Here is a 7448-nt window from a genome sequence, read left to right as displayed (position 1 = left end):
CCTGAAAATGTACGAATTCGGCCTGAGATGTAAAGAGAGACCAGCTGGAACGCTACAGTGAGAAGAGTCCGCGCTTCTATCAAGGTAGGAAGACGGGGAAAAAGAAATAAAGGAACAAAAGGCCTCCGAGGGGGAGGGGCCCCGCGAGGAGCCGGGCTGAGGCCGGGGCGAGTGTCCCCAGGACAGGAGAGCCCCGTCCCGGAGGAGCAGGAGCTGCACCAACCTTCCCGGGCGGGCGGAAAGGGGCTCGCAGGGAGTTGGAGCAGGACCCAGGAGGGCGGGGATGCCCTCGGGCTCCCGGGGACACTAACAGACACCTGCGCCCCGGGAGAGTGCTCCGAGCTCCCTAAGGGCTGCAGCGCGCACGGCGGGACCGACCGGAGCAGCTCGGAGGGGCTCGGGCGGCGGCTCCGCGGAGGGGGCTGCGGGGCGGGAGCGCGAATCCACCAGCGCAGGCCCCGGAGCACAGGGCGCCGGGACACAGCCCAGGATCCGGCCTCCCCCGGGACAGGCAGAGGCCGGGAGGGCCCAGGACAGCGAGGACGCTCCTGCCCCGAGCTGAGCAGATCAGCGGCCCCGCCCCGGAGCCTCCAGGCCCTGCAGACGGAGAACCGAGAGCCCCGAGCCCCAGCGTAGTTCCTGCGGAGGCTGAATCCAGGCTTCCAGAGCTGCCATAGCAACTGCGGCTGATCCTCCTGGGGCCCCACGGGGTAAACAACCCCCGCTGAGCCCTGCAGCAGGCAGGGGCAGAGCAGCTCCCCCAAGTGCTAACACCTGAGAATCAGCACAGCAGGCCCCTCCCCCAGAAGACCAGCTGGACGGACCAGTGATACTCCCCCGTGTTCCAATACAACTTGTTTTTGGCCACTCTGCACTGAGCAAAATGACTAGAAGGAAAACCTCACCTCAAAAGAAAGAATCAGAAACAGCCCTCTCTCCCACAGAGTTACAAAATCTGGATTACACTTCAATGTCAGAAAGCCAATTCAGAAGCACTATTCTACAGCTACTGGTGGCTCTAGAAAAAAGCATTAAGGCCTCACGAGACTTCATGACTGCAGAATTTAGATCCAATCAGGCAGAAATTAAAAATCAATTGAATGAGATGCAATCCAAACTAGAAGTCCTAACGACGAGGGTTAACGAGGTGGAAGAACGAGTGAGTGACATAGAAGACAAGTTAATGGCAAAGAGGGAAACTGAGGAAAAAAGAGACAATCAATTAAGGGACCATGAAGACAGATTAAGGCAAATAAATGACAGTCTAAGGAAGAAAAACCTACGTTTAATTGGGGTTCCCGAGGGCGCCGAAAGGGCCAGAGGGCCAGAATATGTATTTGAACAAATCCTAGCTGAAAACTTTCCCAATCTGGGAAGGGAAACAGGCATTCAGATCCAGGAAATAGAGAGATCCCCCCCTAAAATCAATAAAAACCGTTCAACACCTCGACATCTAATAGTGAAGCTTGCAAATTCCAAAGATAAAGAGAAGATCCTTAAAGCAGCAAGAGACAAGAAGTCCCTGACTTTCATGGGGAGGAATATTAGGGTAACAGCAGACCTCTCCACAGAGACCTGGCAGGCCAGAAAGGGCTGGCAGGATATATTCAGGGTCCTAAATGAGAAGAACATGCAACCAAGAATACTTTATCCAGCAAGGCTCTCATTCAAAATGGAAGGAGAGATAAAGAGCTTCCAAGACAGGCAGGAACTGAAAGAATATGTGACCTCCAAACCAGCTCTGCAAGAAATTTTAAGGGGGACTCTTAAAACTCCCCTTTAAGAAGAAGTTCAGTGGAACAATCCACAAAAACAAGGACTAAATAGATATCATGATGACACTAAACTCATATCTGTCAATAGTAACTCTGAACGTGAAGGGCTTAATGACCCCATCAAAAGGCGCAGGGTTTCAGACTGGATAAAAAAGCAGGACCCATCTATTTGCTGTCTACAAGAGACTCATTTTAGACAGAAGGACACCTACAACCTGAAAATAAAAGGTTGGAGAACCATTTACCATTCAAATGGTTCTCAAAATATACCCTAAAAACTATAGAACACTTCTGAAAGAAATTGAGGAAGACACAAAGAGATGGAAAAATATTCCATGCTCATGGATTGGCAGAATTAATATTGTGAAAATGTCAATGTTACCCAGGGCAATTTACACGTATAATGCAATCCCTATCAAAATACCATGGACTTTCTTCAGAGACTTAGAACAAATTATTTTAAGATTTGTGTGGAATCAGAAAAGACCCCGAACAGCCAGGGGAATTTTAAAAAAGAAAACCATATCTGGGGGCATCACAATGCCAGATTTCAGGTTGTACTACAAAGCTGTGGTCATCAAGACAGTGTGGTACTGGCACAAAAACAGACACATAGATCAATGGAACAGAACAGAGAACCCAGAAGTGGACCCTGAACTTTATGGTCAACTAATATACGATAAAGGAGGAAAGACGATCCACTGGAAGAAAGACAGTCTCTTCAATAAATGGTGTTGGGAAAATTGGACATCCACATGCAGAAGAATGAAACTGGACCACTCTCTTGCACCATACACAAAGATAAACTCAAAATAGATGAAAGATCTAAATGTGAGACAAGATTCCATCAAAATCCCAGAGGAGAACTCAGGCAACACCCTTTTTGAACTTGGCCACAGTAACCGGAGAAGGACAAACAGTGTATGTTCTCATTCATTTGGGGAATATGAATAATAGCGAAAGGGAATATAAGGGAAGGGAGAAGAAATGTGTGAGAAATATCAGAAAGGGAGACAGAACATAAAGACTTCTAACTCTGGGAAATGAACTAGGGGTGGTGGAGGGGGAGGAGGGTGGGGGGTGGGGGTGAATGGGTGACGGGCACTGAGGGGTACACTTGACGGGATGAGCACTGGGTGTTATTCTGTATGTTGGTAAATTGAACACCAATAAAAATTAATTTATAAAAAAAAAAAGAAAGATGAATGGAAAAAAAAAAAAAGAAGATCATAGGAACCAACTGAAGGAGCTCCCTTTGGTCAAAGCCAGAACAATTTCAGCAATAAGAAAAAGTAGTACTGGATTATAACTCAAAGTATAAAATAAATATCCATGAACCCATATTAATGTGTATAAATTAATGAAAAAATAATAAATGAGAGGGGGAAACAAACAACTCTCTTGTGCCAAGAAATTCCAGAAAAATTATCTATATACTCTGCTCTCGAAGAGGGAAAGCATAACTCCCCACTACTTAAGCATGGGCTATAGACATTGTGACTTCCTTCCAAAGAGTACGGTATTAAGAGAGGAAAAAAATTAGTAACTTTACAGTAAATAAACTTAATGAATATGACCCTAGCTAGGTGATCAAGGTCAATAGCAACAGTGACAAATTACAAAGGTGCTATCTACCTTTTGTCTGATGCGATGAAATTGTTACAGGCTCTTGTCTCTTGGTGTCAAAGAATGAATCTCGCAGACACAAAGGGGGAAGTGATAATTCATTGAAGGTGAGAACAGAAAAAGAAAAGAAAAGAAAAGAAAAGAAAAGAAAAGAAAAGAAAAGAAAGAAAAGAAAAGAAAAGAAAAGAAAAGAAAAAAAGAAAGAAAAGAAAAAAAAGAAAAGAAAAAAAGAAAAATAAAGAAAAGAAAAGAAAAGAAAAGAAAAAAGAAAAGAAGAAAAGAAAAGAGAAAAGAAAAGAAAGAAAAGAAGAAAGAAAAGAAGAAAGAAAAGAAAGAAAGAAAAGAAAAGAAAAGAAAAGAAAAGAAAAGAAAAGAAAAGAAAAGAAAAGAAAAGAAAAAAAGAAAAGAAAAGAAGGGCAGCCCCGGTGGCGCAGCGGTTTAGCGCCGCCTGCAGCCCAGGGTATGATCCTGGAGACCCCGGATCGAGTCCCACATCAGGCTCCCTGCATGGTGCCTGCTTCTCCCTCCGCCTGTGTCTCTGCCTCTCTCTCTCTAGCTGTGTCTCTATGAATAAATAAATAAAATCTTTAAAAAAAAAGAAAAGAAAAGAAAAGAAAAGCCTCTCTAGAGTGAGAGGGGTCCTGAATGAGTTGCCAATGAGGGGTTTTATTTAGAACTGACCAGGAAACTGTGACCCTACAATCCCACAACGTCTTTTGTTGAGTAAGGATGTATGATAACAACGTTTAATGGTTGATTTCTTTTTTGAGGCCTGGTTATTTTTGTGGTTACTTTTTATTTTCTGTGGTCACAGTGCAATTATCAGAAAAACATCTTAACCCTAGCAGCTGGGACAAAGTGGTCTGGTCTTTCTTCCTTACCTTTGTTTTCATTCTCAGTGTCTGCATACCTGAAATACCCTCAGAGCCTAGTTGGGGGCCCATTCCTTCCCTACCTAAAGTCCCATGCTTTTCCTATTCAGAATCACTTTCCCTCTGTAATTTTGCTCCCCAAAAACCCATAACCCCAGTCTAATTATGAGAAGAACATCAGATAAATTCCAATAAAAGATATATTCCATTATACCTATCCTCAAAATTTTCAGTGTCCCTAAACACTAAGAAACATCTGGGATCCCTGGGTGGCGCAGCGGTTTGGTGCCTGCCTTTGGCCCGGGGCGCGATCCTGGAGACCCGGGATGGAATCCCACGTCGGGCTCCTGGTGCATGGAGCCTGCTTCTCCCTCTGCCTGTGTCTCTGCCTCTCTCTCTCTCTCTCTCTGTGTGACTATCATAAATAAATAAAAAATAAAAATAAAAAAAGAAACATCTAAATCCATGGACTTCCATTAATATAATATATAAATATTGATTTGTTAATTGTAATAATACTCCATGCTAATATAAGTTAATAAGAGAAACCTGTTGAAGGGTATATAGTAACACTCTGAAATATCTAGAGTTTTCTGCAAATCTTACACTGTCCAAAAGTAAAGTCCTGTGTGTGTGTGAGTTGAGATGGAAGGAAGACTTCAGTGGAAGCCAGATCAGAATTTCAGATGTGATAAATGCAGGCCACACAGTATTCAAAAACAAGTTAAGCCAGAACTGTGGCAACTATGTTTAAGGAATTTGTTCCAAGAAACTTAGATGTTATAAACATCAATCAGTTCTTAAACCAGGCTCTGTGTTGGGCAGTTTTTTGCAGGGTACCTTATTAAATTAATAAATTTAGCAACCATGGACATTTTAGGTGATCAAGATGAACTGAAGAGATAGGAAATTTCAAATCAACCAGATCCACTGAAAATAATGACAACCTTGGAAAAACAAACAGGTAGACATCACTTTTTCAAGGTCATAAAAGAAGAGATTGACCCGAAATCTGCTTCCAAAGCTCCAAAAGACATAAATATTTGAATTTAATTGACATCAATGACTTTTAATACACGTAAGTAGCTCCTTTGTCACTCTTCAAATTCAAGACAACAATGAGACTAGTAGGACAGTGGCCACGGGAATCCTTTCCAAATCCATGAGGTACCCCCAAGCACCAAATACTAATAACTATTTTGGAGGAAGGGTGATGTTTGACTTCACTTCCAAAAGGTTTTAAGCACTGGCCCCAGAACCCTGCCTATTTTTACTAATATATTATCACCTGCATGTATGAAGGTATTTGCATTGAAAATGTGCACAAAAGAAATTTTAGAAACAATGGATAGTTTTTGATTACCAATAAGCATGGGTTCTCAAGTGCCTTCATGAAAACAATAAAAGATTTTCTTGAGACAAGATTATGCAAAATTAGACAAATTACCTATATTCACATCCATGCTATGTCTTTCCTCTAAATCTCCAAGTAATTTAGCACAGGACCTGAAATGATAGTTTTGTTTTGTTTTGTTTTTTAATGAAATGAATGAATGAATCGATGAAATAGTTTGGTCACTTTTATGAATAAATCAAATTCTTTTTGTTAATGAAATTTACTTGAAGGACAGTATACTTTGTAAGTTTTAATTTGTAAATTTCTGCAGGTTAATACTACTTTTGATGAAACTGTAAGATTAATGACACATTGTGGGTCACACAGAGATATAGAAGTAAAAGTCAATTTTGAATCTGTCCTGAAGGTACAAGAAAGTGTATGACATTTTTTTTTAAATTTTTTATTTATGATAGTCACAGAGAGAGAGAGGCAGAGACACAGGCAGAGGGAGAAGCAGGCTCCATGCACCGGAAGCCTGACGTGGGATTCGATCCCAGGTCTCCAGGATTGCGCCCTGGGCCAAGGGCAGGCGCCAAACCGCTGTGCCACCCAGGGATCCCAGTGTATGACATTTTTAAAAATTTTTACAAAATGTGTTAGTTGTTGCAGAAATAAATATTGCGGGAAAGAATGCAGGGATTTGTTCTTTAATCAAACACCTTCAACAGTGGATTCCAGTTCTGATTTATATTTGTTATGTTGGCCTCTCAGTTTAGCATTTGTCCAGGATTTTCATTTATTAGCAATGAATAATAAATAATAGTAGTATTAATATTGGTATTTAAATAAGCCCGGGAGTATTTGGTAAACTTTCACACTCTGTTTCCCTCTGCTGCATGGTCTCATCTAATAGCGTGAGATCATGTGTATTGAACAGTTTCCTCACTTCCACACACGGGTAAAACTGAAACCTGATTCTCTTTGCTATAGGAGAGTGCTGGCTAATAAAACAAATTTCCCTCAAACTCATTAGCTGGGACAACACACTCCCTCCCATAACCATCAGGAGGGGTGGTTGGAGAAATATTCTTGGCTGCTGCCCCAGCAGTGATTTTAGTGAACAAGGGTCATGGCCTACAAAAACCCATAATAAAGAAAATATTAGAGGACGTTCTTTTTTATTATTTTATTATTTTATTTTAATTTAATTTAATTTTAATTTTATTTTAAGATTGTATTTATTCTTAAGAGACACAGAGAAAGAGGCAGAGATACAGGCAGAGGGAGAAGCAGGTTCCATGCAGAGAGCCCGATGTGGGACTCCATCCCAGGACCCCGGGGTTACAAGCTGAGCTGAAGCGAGATGCTCAACCAAGTGGGCTACCAAGCCCCCCCCCTTTACTTTTTAAGATTTTGTTTATTTTGGGATGCCTGAGAGGCCCAGTGGTTGAGTGTCTGCCTTCGGCTCAGGTCATGACCCCAGGGTTCTGGGATCAAGTCCCATATCTGTCTCCCCACAGGGAGCTTGTTACTCCCTCTGCCTGTCTCTGCCTCTCTCTGTGTCTCTCATGAATAAATAAATAAAATCTTTAAAAATATATATTTTATTTATTTGAGAGAGCATGAGCTGTGGGGAGGGGCAAGAGGGTAAGGGGAAGCAGACTCCCCGCTCAGCATAAAAACCACCACATATATAGGTATAAACACTATGATTAGAAAATGGCCTTGTTGACCTATAAAGGACACTGCATCCAAGATCTTATGCTGGGCCATAAATAAGTTTCAACAGGAATCTAAAAATGGAAATCATACAAGAATTATCCCTGACCATGATAG

This window comes from Nyctereutes procyonoides, unplaced genomic scaffold, assembly GCF_905146905.1.
Source record: "Nyctereutes procyonoides isolate TBG_1078 unplaced genomic scaffold, NYPRO_anot_genome, whole genome shotgun sequence".
Lineage (NCBI taxonomy): Eukaryota > Metazoa > Chordata > Mammalia > Carnivora > Canidae > Nyctereutes > Nyctereutes procyonoides.
This window is presented reverse-complemented; position numbering follows the sequence as displayed.